This window comes from Populus nigra, chromosome 3 (genome assembly GCF_951802175.1).
Source record: "Populus nigra chromosome 3, ddPopNigr1.1, whole genome shotgun sequence".
Lineage (NCBI taxonomy): Eukaryota > Viridiplantae > Streptophyta > Magnoliopsida > Malpighiales > Salicaceae > Populus > Populus nigra.
Genome location: NC_084854.1, coordinates 670,902 through 686,370, shown reverse-complemented (window position 1 = coordinate 686,370; position 15,469 = coordinate 670,902). Strand labels below are relative to the sequence as shown.

Here is a 15,469-nt window from a genome sequence, read left to right as displayed (position 1 = left end):
TGTGTCTATTGGTAACTCAAGCGATGAGTGAATTCTTGATTTGGCTTGCACATTTGATATTTGTCATAATAAAATTAAGTTATTTTGACACTTATAAAGTTTTCAATGGTACTATTTTATTGAAGACAACAAATGACTTTCTACTGTTGGTGTGTGTACAATTTGAATTTAGATATATGATGACATTGTTAGGACACTAGAGGTTTGACATGTTTCAAAGATGAAGAAGAATCTAATTTATTTGAGTCTTCTTGATTTCCAAGGTTATAAATATTTTGCTAAATATTGAGTTATAAAGGTTTGCAAGGATGCTCTTATCGTGATGAAAGAAAAGTTGGTTAATAGCCTCTATCATCTTCAAGGTTCAACAATTATTAATTCAACAAGTGTATCATCTATGATGGATTATGATAGTGCTTCTACTTAATTATAGCACATACGACTAAGACATATGAGTGAGAAGGGATAATAGAGTTAAGCAATTAAGATTTGTTGTGTGATTAAAAAATAGGTAAATTTGATTTCTATAAGCATTGTGTTTATGGAAAACAATGCTTGGTGAAATTTAATACTATTATTCATTATACCAGGGTATTATGTATTATATTCATTCTGACATTCGGGGTCCTTCTCTTGTTATGTCAAAAGGTAGAGCATAATATCTACTAACATTTATCATTGACTACTATATGAAGGTTTGGAGTATTTTCTAAAGAGAAAGAGTGATGTGTTCATCACCTTTAAGTAGTGGAAAGTCTTGATTGGGAAATAGACTGGTAAGAAGATCAAGCGCTTAAGAATTGATGATGGTTTGGAATTATGCTTATGTGAGTTTAATGAGTTTCGCAGGAATGAAGAAATTGTTAGACATAACATTGTCACAAATACACCATAATAAAATAGGATTGCTACATGACACTCTTGGAAAGAGCAAGTTGTATGCTTTCACAAACTAGATTGTCAAAGGACTTTTAGGCTCAAGTAGAGCAAGGAAATTCATATTTCTAGGTTATGCATATGAGATGAAAGGATATTGGTTATGGTATCTTGATCCCAAGTCACCTAAGTTTATTACCAGCAAGGATATGATTTTTGATGAGTTTGTTATGTTTTAGAAAGAAAAGGAATCGACTGTTATTGATGTTGAGATCAAGGTTGTCAAAAATGCTTTTTTGACACGACACGAAACATACAATATAAACTCGAATCGTAAACTCGAATCGTAAAATCATAAAATCGCAAGTAAAATATTTTAACTAAAAATCATAAAATCGCAAGTAAAATATTTTAACTAAATTGCAAGATCCAGTCAAGTAGTAAATAATAATATAACACAATTAAAATAAAAATGAAATAAATAATACAAATGTCCAAACACCTTAAAATGCATAATTCAAATAAAAATTCATATATGTCCATATAATTTCATTATAGGTATATAACTATAAAATAAAAAAAAGAATATTATCATCAATATTAAATTAAATAATATAAAAATAAAATAAACATTATGCATCAATGAATAATAATAAATAATTAAATAAGCAAGATATATAATCTGAGATTAAGACGAACATTGTCAATAATAAACAACCTTAAAAAGAAACAAGCTGGAAGCAACTAACTTGCGCTCTTTCTTCCCAAGCATCAAGGATTTTTGAGGTATAATCTAAGAATAACGATTTAGTATATGATTTCCCCCATGTTGACTACAGTTGTGGTCTTGATAAATGGAGACCTTTTTTTTAATAGGAATTATGTTCTGTAATGTGGTGTCAGGTGTGCAAGACTAGTCTCCACAAGTAGTGAACATTATGTGTCGGGTGGGGGAGTGGCCAGTGGGGACTGGGAAGTGGAAACTTGTGAGAAAAGAAAGTGCTAAGTCAGCATAGCAATTGAGCAATTCTTTTAAATTTCACTTGAAATCGTGATATCGGTATGTGTTTACTGTTTTTTACGAGTTCACACGATTTTATGCGAGTTTGACTGATTTTACTGGTTTTCAAGTTTTAACCCTGATTTTACACATTTTATATGTTTTGACTCGTAAAATCGTACCATTTTACGAGTCAAAACATGTTTTTGACAACCATGGTTAAGATGAACCAAGGTACTAGCAAACAAGTGGAGATTGAGGTTAGAACATTATAGACAATGCAAAAAGATGCTTTAGCTGAGCCTATTAAGAAAGTGGTACATGATATTATTGTTAAAAATATACTTGGAGAACAACCTTACAATATTTCTATAGGAAGAAAAAGAAAATAGATAAAAGCACCAATTAATTATAGATATTCTAATCTAGTTTATTTTGCCTTGAATATTGCAAAGAATCTTGATGATATAAGTCTTGTTCTTATAAAGAAGCAATTTCTTGAAAAAAATCATCTTAGTAAATGCTAGCTATGAATGAGAAGATTGAATCTCTTTATAAGAACCAAATATAGGAGCTTGTTAAACCATCACAGGGCAGAAGACTCTTGGGTGCAAATAGGTTTACAAGAGGAAAGATGGAATCCTAGAGGTTGGGGGTGCAAGGTTTAAAACACGTCTAGTTGCTAAAAGTTTTACATAAAGAGAAGGTATTGAATTCAATGAAGTGTTCTCTCTAATTGTGAAGCATATTTCCATTCAGGTATGGCTTGTTATGATTACATTGTTTAACTTAAATCTTAAGCAAATGGATGTCAAAATAGCTTTCTACATAGTGAGCTGGAAGAGAAGATCTATATGCACCAGCCATAGATCATTTGTGTGTGTTTCATAAAGCACTCATAAATTTCATTTGTGTACTTGTTGTTGTCTGTTGATGACATGTTTATAACCCCTAAGAACATATTTGAGATCAACAGTTTAAAGGATCGGTTGAGTGGTGAGTATGAGATGAAGGATTTCGGTGCAACCATAATGATTTTAGGTATGAAGATACATATAGATTTAAGCATTGACAAGTTATACTTGTCACAAAGAAAGTATCTTAAGAAGGTACTTAAGTGTTTTGACATACAAGACTAGAAGTCATGGAGTACTCCACTTGCAATCCATTTTAGGTTATCTTTGAGTTCATCACCTAAAAGTAAGGAGAAAAAGGAGCACATATCAGGTGTTTCATATGTTAGTGCAGTTGAAAGCATTATGTATGTTATGGTTTGCACTCGTCCAGACATTTCACTATGAGGAATCCTAGTAAAGTTCACTAGTAGGCCATGAAATGGGTACTCCATTATCTTAGGGGTATTATATATGTTGGCTTGGTATATGATAGAGTATTAGCACTAGAAATATTGTTGAGGATTATATAGATTTAAATTATGCTAGAGATTTGAACATGAGGAGATCGCTAACAGGTTATGTTTTCACTCTCTCGAGGTGTGCCTTTAGTTGAAAATTAATTTTACAATCCATTGTTGCCTTGTCTATAACTGAGGCTAGGTATATAGCATTGACAGAGATAGTGAAAACAACTTTATAGCTGAGAGATTTAATTGGTAATCTTGGTTTGTCACATGAGTTAATTATTATACATTGTGATAGCCATGGTGCTATTCATCTAGCAAAGAACCAGATATACCATGAAAGGACCAAACATATTAATCACTTAATTCTAGATATTATGTCAAAGGATGTTGTATTAGTGAAGAATATTGATATAGTGGAGAACCTTGCAAATATGTTGACGAAGCCTATCTCTTCAATCAAATTCAAGCATTACTTGGACTTGATTGGCTTGTGTAGTACTTGAAAGATGCTTGGTGGGGAAGATTAAAGAGGAGTTCTAGTTTTGTAAGTTAACTTAATTTAAGCCAATATAGAGATTTGTTGAGTTTGTCTTAAATTATGGCCCCCAAGTGAGAAAAATAATATACATGTATTTAATTCATATATAAAAATCTAAGGTCGTCATATTTTAGGTTTAAGGGTTATTTATATTGTCTTCATTCTCAACACTTTGGTGGCTAGATAAAAGAGATAAAAATATGAGTTTTGAGTTACTTTAGGATCTTGGGTGAGAGAGCAATTTTGTATGACATCTTGTAATGTCATACTTTCTCATAGTGAATTTCTTTAAATATCTAACTCGTGGAGTGGGCTTTAAGTTACCGAACCACATAAGTTTCTTGTGTGTTCTTATGTGATTTATCGTGTTTATTTTTTTTATATTTATTTATTTACCAATTGATTTGAGATTCTAGGGCTTCCCCCCCCTCCCCAACAATTTAAATAGAAATAGAAGGAATAAAATAGCCAGCAACAACATTTGTAACAAAATGAATAGCCAAACTCAATAATTTGGGGAGGGAATACTAGTATTCCATTTAAGCTAGGCAATGGCATGAATCGGTCAGATTAATTCAATTTACGCGCATGTTTTGTAAATTTATGGGATGATTTGGAAAGGAATGTAGAGAACAGGAACATAAATTGCCAAAAATGTATTCGGCGTTTCAGTGTGTTCAATTTTGAATGAGTGAAATTAATAAAGAATGGAGAGCGCAAGTCTTTTCAGACATACAAAAATATTCACAAAGTGATTTTTTATTATTATTGTTATTATTATATTTTTGTCTGTGTCATGGCAATAATTACAGAGTAGTGCTCAAGTTCAGATCCTTCCACTTTAATGTCTTCTAAAATCAGAGACAATAAACATCTGCAATGGAAACAAATTATAGATAGCCCAGGTGAAATTCTTGAAGACCACATATAGACATCATCAGGCTTGTGAAATTCATTCAATTGTAGAGGATGCAAACCTTCATCTTCGAGTAATCTAATAGACTCCTTGGAAGAGACAGAAGGGGTTGTAAACAAAGGATTCAAGATTGTTTATCTGGCCCATCTTCACTAAAATTCTTGTATAACTAGGGGAAGAAACTAGAATGTTGTGTCGAACTTATACAATGAGGAGGAGATTAAGTACTTGATTTAGTCTAATTAACACTAGTTGTGATGTAGAGGTTTGATGTATGTTGGGATTTGCCATTATTGGGCAACCTACCCTAAGGAGTAGGGTTACCATTTGTCAATGGTAGTTGCACCCACCATTGACAAATGTATCAACCCATGTGCAGCTGTTGTTGTTGAAGAAGAGAAGCCACCATACTTGCCTATAAATAGGCATACGTGAGATAGCACAAGTAGAGAGAGATGAGAGTGGTGAGAATGTGAAGAGTGTAGAGAGAAAGTGAAGGGCTGCAATGGCAGTAGCCTTGCTGCCATTGCAGCAGCTGCAAGTGCAGCAATGAGAGCTGGGAGTAGAGTTTGAGTGAAGTGATCCTCCTCCTCCATGTATTTGTTTTGTATCCTTTCTCTAATCTCTAATAATATTGACTCTCCCGTGGATGTAGGCGGTTTTGCCGAACCACGTTAAATATTGTGTGCCAGTGTGCTTCCCCTCCGTTGAGCAACTATCAGTACACCACCGGTCCGCGCATGGGGGAGCCGGAATTCCCCAACAATTGGTATCAGAGCACATGGTTTAAAGGGGTGTTTGATTTTTGCTCAAAAATGAAAGTTGTCAAAATTGTGTTTTGACCATACCACCGTGTAGAGGAGGAAGAGACGAAGCCACTAGTGAAAACGACGTCAAAATCGGACGTCGGACATGGCCGCACTCTCCATCACTCTCCGGCAAGGGCGTTTGCCCACGCGCGCAGATGCGCCCCACGCGTGCCACGCGTCTTCTTCGCCCGGATGGGCTGACCTGACCCGACCCGAATACCAGTTAACCTGACCCATATGGCTGACTCGGATAAGGATGACGTCAGCATGACGTAAAAGTGATGTCAGCATGAACAGTGGACATGCTAGGGATGACATCAGCCTAATGTAAGTGTGATGTCAGCATGCACAGTTGGCATGCCATGTCAGCGTCCAGTCAACTGACACGCCAGCAAAGTGGGACCCACCTGCCACATCATCACCCGCGAGCCGAGCCAAGCCAACCCACGAGCCAAGAGACAGGATCCAGTGTAGCTGATCCTACGTGCAACGGGTTTTGAGATTGAATCTGAGCCGTTGATCAGGCCAGAATTGTTTTGATCAAATCTTAGCCGTCTGAAGTGCGATTTGGACGATTTCAGACTTGTTTCCAGCTAATTTGATCGTTCCGGATGCAATGGTATGGTCCGATCATTGAGATTTGAGACCAAAGGTGGCGGTGGTGAATTAACAAAAGAGATTGCCCGATTAGGAGGCATCTGATGGTCTTCATGGTGGTCGATGGAGATGAAGAAGAAGAAGGTGCACATGTTTACCCAATTACATGTGCTGAACTGTTAAGTGGGGAGAATTTTAGCTGCCTTGAAGGAAGGCAAAATTGGGACACTCTGGACACCCGATCATGTGGATAATTTGAGGTGAAGAGTGAAAATTGACGAAGACCAATCTTGACGAGTCTAAGCACTGGTAGTCTCGTCAGATGTTGAGAAATCATGTATTAAACCAGTATATTCCAGATCACTTGTAAAGAAAAGCCGCAACAAAGCTAGCAAATGGTTGTATATACGGAAAGACAGTACGATGGATAGATATGGCCTAAGAAGTTCTGTCTAGGAGGTTGGGTTTTAAGCGGGACCAGTGTGACCCCTCCAATCTTTCCTGGGAACTTGCTTAGTGGAAGGATTATCCATACGGTACTATTTTCATATATACAGCAGTTTGTAATGAAATAGTTGAAGACTAGCAGGATGACGGCACAAGGGAACAGTTGGGTTCCGTATGATCAAGGATATGATGAAGTGGTGATTTCTCCAAAGAAGTTAGATTCGGTGACTGTGATTTCTCGAGGGAAGAATTGATGAAGACCCTGATAATGGAAGAGAAATACAGCAAGGGGATAAAGATTGACACCCTATTTTGACTTGGACAGGTGTTGTGACAGGATGAGCTGCTGTCAAACATAAGCAAGGAATAGGGAAAAATCTGGAGAACATAAATTGCACGAGGGCACACGGAGATTGTGTAGAGTACCCGTAGGATCCAACGAGGTACTGTAATGAGACAACAGGTGCAAGGAGAAGAAGTGTTCCCAGATAAAGCTCAGAGCAGAGACTGTTAAAGTTTGTACAACATGAAGTCTCTTGTGCTCTTGATGAAGACAACAGGCGAAGACCTTTCCAATGCATGCAAGGATGGAAAGAGAGCTGTTGCAGAGGCACCTAATTGAGGGGGTGCAAATGCCTGTGATACAAGGCAACCGTCTATGATGAAAGGCGAAGACACCAGAGAGAGTTGGTGTGGGTGGAGCTGTCAAGCAGAAAGGCACAGAAGCTCCAAACATAGAAATCGAGGTGGAGGATTGCGAGGAGTATACCGCAAGTTTCTCTTTCTATGTGATTAGTGGCAGTTATCTCTCCCATAGTGCATATGGTGGTAGAGAATTCTGGAGCCACTTTGAAGCATCTTAGCTGAAGGAGGATGCGACCACCTATGAAAGGTGAAGACATCTTAGATAGAAGGTGTGAGGGCCGTGAAAAGAGCCCCAGTTCAGACCGCCGTATGGCGACGAGCGGAGACACCTAAGGAGAAGGTGTGTGGGCCACAATATGAGCCCAGTTCAGAACGCCCCAGAGCCAATGTGATGGCTAGACATGAGTGGACAAGTGTATAGCAAATGAAGTGGCTATGATGAGTATGGAGACAAATGCAGGATTGACTTTCATGGATATTGCCCCCATACTAAAGATCAATGAGCTAGAAGACATTTGCCTTGAACAATAAGTGTGTGACTTGTGGAGCATTAAGACGCAGCTGCTATGAAGAAGCAGAAGGGCATGCGCAGGTTCCAAGAACGAGTTGACTCTTGTTAAGGTGGTGAGCTCGGTAATGGCATTGTAATACTCAGAGTATGAAGATAGATATGGATCAACCTTTATGGGCTGCCCCTATGGTTAAAGGTGGAGAGCTACCTGGACTCTTACGACTAAGAGCGAGAGACTCACGGAGAAGTAAGGCGTGGTTCCTAGGGTGGAACAGAGGGTAGGCGCAACTCCTGGATGAGTAGACTCTTGGAAGAGTGGTGGGCTCGTGATCATATTGAGATACTCAGATAATGACTGTCGCACTTGGAAAAAGAAATTTCTGATTGAGGGGGTGTTGTAAGCCTTGGTGTAAGGCTTGATGAATCATTCCGGATCAAGCATGGTTGATACTCTCGAAGGGGAATGCAGTGTGTCCCAGAGACAAGCGTTAACACTCTTCAGATGTGAAGTGGCAGACCATCTGGTTATAGTGATCCTTTTGTGTGAGAAAAGGTGTGCTTTGGTAACTCTGGTGATTGAAAGGTTTGGCGAGTACCTGTAAACTCGGCTACAGATGCTCTCAGAATGGTAAGCTTGGAAGAGCTGCAAGATACAAGTTTGTGCTGAAGAAGCAAGAGGACAATTGCCCATATAAATGTCAAAGGGGGTGATTGTTGGGATTTGCCATTATTGGGCAACCTACCCTAAGGAGTAGGGTTACCATTTGTCAATGGTAGTTGCACCCACCATTGACAAATGTATCAACCCATGTACAGCTGTTGTTGTTGAAGAAGAGAAGCCACCATACTTGCCTATAAATAGGCATACGTGAGAGAGCACAAGTAGAGAGAGATGAGAGTGGTGAGAATGTGAAGAGTGTAGAGAGAAAGTGAAGGGCTGCAATGGCAGCAGCCTTACTGCCATTGCAGCAGCTGTAAGTGCAGCAATAAGAGCTGGGAGTAGAGTTTGAGTGAAGTGATCCTCCTCCTCCATGTATTTGTTTTGTATCCTTTCTCTAATCTCTAATAATATTGACTCTCCCGTGGATGTAGGCGGTTTTGCCGAACCACGTTAAATATTGTGTGCCAGTGTGCTTCCCCTCCATTGAGCAACTATCAGTACACCACCGGTCCGCGCATGGGGGAGCCGGAATTCCCCAACAATGTACTCTCATGATTTTAACAATCTGAGGCTGAATCTTAAAGCCTTACCTTGCAGCTCAATGCTTAAGGTATTAATTTCCCCACTAAAGGAGTTGTAATTCTGTATGAACCTTCCACAAAGGCCTTTCACAGTTACTGACTTCATTGGATGAAAACAGATTGATTTCACTTCATATTGCAATCAAAAGTCTGGAGAAGTAATCAAAGATGGCGTATAGAGAAAGTTAAGCAAGTGAAGAGTGCTTCTTACAATTCTGTAAGATTCGGCGCCAAGGCACTTTGGTAATGGACCACTCAGTTTGTTATTCTCCAGATGCATTGAAAAATAGGCAATGGACTAGCCAGTTGCTTTAAAGGAGGCTGTCATTTGAAGAAATATCCATTCCCCAAATTTTGGTTCAGCGCCGCTGCTCTTCTACATTGCATACACTCTGCACTTCAGTGTTGTGTGGCTTTTGTAGTTCATGCCATATGCATATGCTTAACCTTTATGGCATCCTCCATTTCCCCTTTACTTGATGGTGGTACGAGTCTGGTCTACCCTATCGTAGGTGCCTGCCTTTAGAAACTTTGGTTTCTTATGGCCATGACCCTTGCAAATTTCGTTTTCGTGTTTCTTTCTGAAACTAATATTACAAATTACATTACAATTACTATTACTGTTTCTAAAAAAAACTAAAGTGTATGGCAAAGGTACCATAGCACGAGGGAGAAAACATTATGGAGTGTAATAGTGTTTCATAGTTTTTTTATATATAATAAAAAAACAAGTCTTTTTGGCTCTTTGTTTTTATTATCCCTTCATTTTAATTCTTGTCAAATTTTTCTTTTAATAATGTGTTTATTTGGGATTAAACCTGATGATAATCAAAGATAATTAACTGGCTGTCATCTGAAATGTAATATCACTTGCAACTAAGATATTAATCTCTGGTAGAATCTCCTCTTTCACATTATTTCCTGACAGTCGCTGTCCAAAAGTCAGTAGAGTTAATTTCTTGTAAGGATCTTAGAACAAGTTAGAACACACACACGCACAGTCTTTTTAATTAAGTGGAAACATGTATGTAGTCCATTGTAACACATTGTGGCATTGCCTGTTTTAGGAGCTTTTAAATCAATTATTTCTTAAGCACATTCTTTATCATAATGTTAGTCAATGTCAGCCACAATGGAATGGTTTGGAACTCTACATGTTATGCATACTGAACCGAAAGCAAACACAAATAAAAATACAAACAAGCAGATTTACATGGTTCCCCAAAACCGGGTATGTCCACAGAGGCAACAGATTGTATATTATTGGAGGAATGATATACACTCAACTTAACCCAGTACAATCTCACAAAACCAAGTGTTTCACTCTTACACTCGATGTTTCTCTCAAATCTGCACTTGCACTCACTCTCACATTTGCATTATTTTCTTCTGCACTCTCTATGTCTCTATTTATAGAAGAAACGAGAGCCTTGGCAGCAACCAACAAATACCAGACAATTGCCAACTACTACAGAATATTGCAGCTGACTTTAGTGTATTTTTCATAAGTGAGGGTGGTGGAAAATGTTGACATAAACCTTGGTTGGTAGTTGGAGGTTGACATTATTATCTAGAAAATCTAGACAAATCTCCACAAATCTCCACCTTGGCAAGATTTTCCCATCCAATCCTCGTGATCAATCAATGCTGCCTCTAATGCGCCATATGGCGCTGCACCCTGAAGGTGCTCAACACCGAGAGATGTTGACCAAGTCCAAACAATGTTGGAACTTGATCCCTGAGACACATTTTGTGAGCATGTCAGCTGGATTATCTGCGGTACCAATCTTCTGTAGCAGAATATCCCCTTCATCCACAATTTCTCGAACAAAATAAAATTGAACATCGATGTGCTTGGTGCGGGAATGATGAACCTGATTCTTTGCAAGACAAATAGCACTTTGACTATCACAATGGACATCCACGTGCTCTTAAACAATTCCCAAATCTTCAATCAACCCATGTAACCAAATAGCTTCCTTGAAAGCTTCCGCTAGTGCCATGTACTCTGCCTCAGTTGTTGACAAAGCTACTATTGATTGTAACGTTGACCTCCGACTTACAGGCCCTTTAGCAAGTGTAAACACATAGCCTGTTGTGAAACGACGCTTGTCTAAGTCACCAGCATAGTCCGAGTCCACATAACTAACTAAATTTTGTCCGAGTCTATCATCCCTCTCAAACTTCAAACCAATATCAGTTGTGCCATGAATGTACCATAAAATCCATTTAACTGCCTACCAGTGACCCTTTCCCGGATCATGTATATACCTGCTCACCATACTGACAGCATGTGAAATATATGGTCTCGTACAAACCATTGCATACATTAATGCACCAACTGCATTTACATACGGAATTTGAGCCATATGTTTGCGCTTTTCCTCTGTGCGTGGAGACATTGAAGCACTTAGCTTAAAATGAGGAGCTACAGGTGTGCTTACAGGCTTGGTCTTACCATCTACCCCAAATCTCTGTAGAATTTTCTTCAAATATTGGGTTTGTGTCAAATAGACTGTGCCTTTTCTTCTGTCTCTCTGAATCTCCATGCCAAAAATCTTCTTAGCTTCTCCAAGGTCTTTCATTTCAAACTCAATTCTTAGTTGAGCTTTCAATCTATCAATCTCCACCTTGCTCTTCGATGCGATCAACATATCATCCACATATAAGAGCAAATAGATGAAATAACCATCAAGAAGTTTGCGAAAATATACACAATGATCAAACTGACTCCGTGTGTATCCATGTTCTATCATGAACTTATCAAATCGCTTATACCACTGGCGAGGAGATTGTTTCAATCCATACAATGACTTCTTCAGTTTACAAGCCCAATTTTCTTTCCCAGTGACTTTGAAACCATCTGGCTGAGACATGTAAATTTCCTCTTCCAAATCTCCATGTAGGAAGGCAGTTTTCACAACAAGTTGGGCTAACTCCAAATCAAACTGTGCAACCAAGGCTAGCAGAATACAGATTGAAGAATGCTTAACAATTGGAGAGAATACCTCATTATAATCTATCCCCTCCTTCTGAGCATAGCCTTTTGCTACCAATCTTGCTTTGAATCGGATGTTGTCTTTTCCAGGATTACCTTCCTTCTTGGCATATACCCACTTGCAACCAATTATCTTCTTTCCCTTAGGGAGTTGTACCAAATCCCAAGTCTGATTCTTGTGGAGAGATTTCATCTCTTCATCCATTGCCTCTTTCTATTTTGTACTTTCTACACTCTGGACTGCTTCTTTGTAGGTGTAGGGGATTCCATCATCAATCACTGGAAGTGCATAAGCCACCATATTACAATACCGAGCAGGTTTCTTGATAACTCCTTTTGGTTTACTCATTGCAATGGATTCTTGTTGTGTGGTTGCTGGAGTTGTTGCATCCTTTTCATCTGAACTTTTATCTGAATCTCCTTCAGTAGGGATTGTTTGAACAGTCTCGATAGGAATGACTGAAGTCTCCAACTCCACCTGTTGTGCATCACTAGACTGTTTTTCCTTCTCCTGTGATTTCTCTTGCTGTAATATGCCAGACTCATCAAAAGTGACATCTCTACTCAAAATCACTTTCTTTGATTCAGAACACCAGAGTCTGTAACCTTTTACTCCTCCACTAAAGCCCAAAAATATAGCTTTCTTGGCTCTAGGATCTAGCTTGGACTTGGTAACATGATAATATGCTGAGCAACCAAATATATGCATAGAGTCATAATCATTTACAGGAGAGCCTGACCATACCTCTAAGGAGGTTCTTCCATTTAATGCTGCTGAAGGTAACCAATTAACAATATGACGAGCATAGCTTAATGCCTCGCCCCAGAACACTTTGCTTAGTCCCGAATGTGATAGCATACATCATACTTTCTCCACCAATATGCGGTTCATGCGTTCTGCTACTCTATTTTGTTGTGGTGTTTTGCGCACAGTAAAATGTTGCTTGATCCCTTCATGCTGACAAACTTCAAAGAAAGGATCTGAAGTGTACTCACCACCATTATCTGACCGAAAAGTCTTAACTCTCCTTCCAGTTTGAGTCTCCACCATTTTCTTCCATTTCAGAAAGATAACAAGGACCTCATCCTTGTGTTTCATCATGTACACCCATACTCGTCTTGAGAAATCATCAATAAAAGTAACAAACCAACGATTACCTCCAAAAGATTCATTCTTTGAAGGTCCCTATACGTTTGTGTGAACTTAATCTAAAATCCCTTTTGTGTTGTGTACCGTGTCGCACGTCAAAAAATTCACGCGCGGCGTCGGCTGGCGATTTTTCGTTTGTCGTTTTGCTTTGATTGGTTCGTTGGAGTCGCCACCTAGTAATTTATTGAAGGCTACTAGGAAACCCGGGTACTGGTCCTATCAGAGATTCACGGGTAAGGGACTGGTTGTGGTTAGGGAAGGTATTAGCACCCCTAACACACCCTACCAAAGGTAAGCTGCTTCATGGACTTGATGTGTTAAAGAAGTTTTAAAAATTATGTTCTTTCATCGAATTTTAGAAATACGACTTACATGTAAGTTCATAATTCTTTATCCGTGAGCAAATCAAAATATTAAATTCTTCTTTAATCTTTCCAATTTTATCATAAATAAAAAAAAACATCCATAACAAAAAATATAAACACACACATACACCTTCACTGTATTTTTTCTCTTTTCTTTTCTTTTCTTTTTGTTTTTACATCCACAATACAAAATACAATTTCAAAAGAACAAACTAAACAAAAATTACAATAATAACCCCTCAACAATCTGGAATTTACAGGGAACACCTTCTGCATCACCAGAACCGTGGCTGGCGGCGCGTGGGTTCACGCGCCGCCGCTGACAATGCCCAAAAATGGGCGGATCTGCCCTGCTTTCTTCTTCCCTTCCCTTCTCTGCTGGTTGTGAGAACCACCGTTACCTGCAAAGGGGGAAAAAAAACACAATGCAAAGCTTCCGATCCTCTCCTTTTTGAGATCTACTCTCTTTTGTCTTCTCTTTCGGGTTCTGTTCTTCCCTTCTTCAGGTGGCAGGTCTGCCAGCTTCTTCTCCCCTTCCCCTCTGCATCAGCGGTGGCTGGTGAGGATGGAGACTGGCTGCTGTGGTCGGGTCTGTTCGTTGACCCGGAGAGGGAGGCCGATGGGTCGGCTGAGAGAGGAGAGGAGGTGTTCCTGGGCGTGGATGCTGCTGGATGCTCTTCACTCCTGTTGGTGGCAGCAATGGTTGGCCTTGCTGCTGTTGTCCGGCTGTCGCTGAAGGCTGGTTTATGGAGACCTGTGAGATGGCCGGGGAGGGAGGCCGATGGAAGGGAACAGCTGGGATGGAGAGGGACGGCACTGCTGCTGTTCAGCCGCTGCTGGGGCCGAATGGAGGAGAGACCTGGTGATGGAAATGAGAGAGTGAGGGGATCCTGTTCTGTCAAAGAGAGGGGCGAGTGAAAGGGAGATGGGGGAATGCAGAGGAGGCTGCTCTGGCTTGGGAAAAGAAGCTGGAAATGAGGGCTATCTGTTGATGACCGGGCTGTGGGAGAAGGAAGGAAAATGAGTGCTGGTCTTGGGAGATGTGGAAACGGTGGGTGTTGTCTGTGAAGGGGAGGCTGGTCTAGGTGTGTGGGGGCTGTGGCTGAGGGGAAGGAACGGTGATCAAGGGGGAGGGGGCTGGACTATGGCCGGCTGTCACAGGTTGAAGGAAGGCCTGTGGGAAAGCTGGAGAGGCAGAGAGGGAAGAAGAAACTGAAGGGAAAACTTGGGGAAAGGGGAGCAGCGGCTTGTGCGAAGGAAAATGGAGTGGGAGCAGCTGCTGGAAAAATGAATGGGGTTTTGTGTTGTTGGCTGGCGAAGGAGAAGAAAATGGGGGGAACGGCGTGGAGAGGAAAACCAAAAACGTGGGGGGCCTGTGTTGTTGGCTAGAAAATGGGGGAGGGCTGGCGGCTTGGAGAAGATGAGATAGGTTTAGGGTTTCTCTTCCCCTTTTCTGATGTTGTCAAAATTGCCCCCCCTCCTCTTGTTTGAGTTGTGGACCAGTATTTATAGGTAAAATGTTGCATGGATCTCAAAATTGGTTCCTCAACTTTCTTTTCTTTTTTTGTAAATTTGATTTTTCTTAATTTTTTTGTATTTTTTGAAAACGAGCAATATCAACGTCGACTCAATGAAGAAAATCAATGATTTGAAAAATAACGCGTTAAAAGTTGAACGCGTTCCAAATGTCTTTGAAAATTTAAATTCTTTTGAGACGATGCTAAAAATGCTAAAAACGATGCAAATGTATTAAAAATGTATTTTTTTGGATTTTCAATGTTTTTCGCTATTTTTGGATTTTTCTGAAAATTTATCAAAACATGGGTCAAAAATTGGGTAGCAACAGATGCCCCCTCTTTACAATGCTTACGAAGCAAAACTCCTCAATGTTTCGCATAGTAAGCTTTATAAAGAAAAACTCTAAATGTTTCTTTCTTTTTTTTTTCTTTTTTTTTCTTTCCTCTTCTTTCTTTCTTTCTTTTTTCGTCAACTTGAGATCCCATCTGGCGATC

The 15,469-nt window shown here is 39.5% G+C and overlaps 1 protein-coding gene across 2 annotated transcripts in view; it reads right to left on the bottom strand.

Moving 5' to 3' along the window:
* Positions 1-15,469, bottom strand: part of LOC133689541 (putative disease resistance protein RGA4) — a 99,899-nt gene that overhangs the window by 7,191 nt on the left and 77,239 nt on the right. The window lies entirely within an intron of this gene.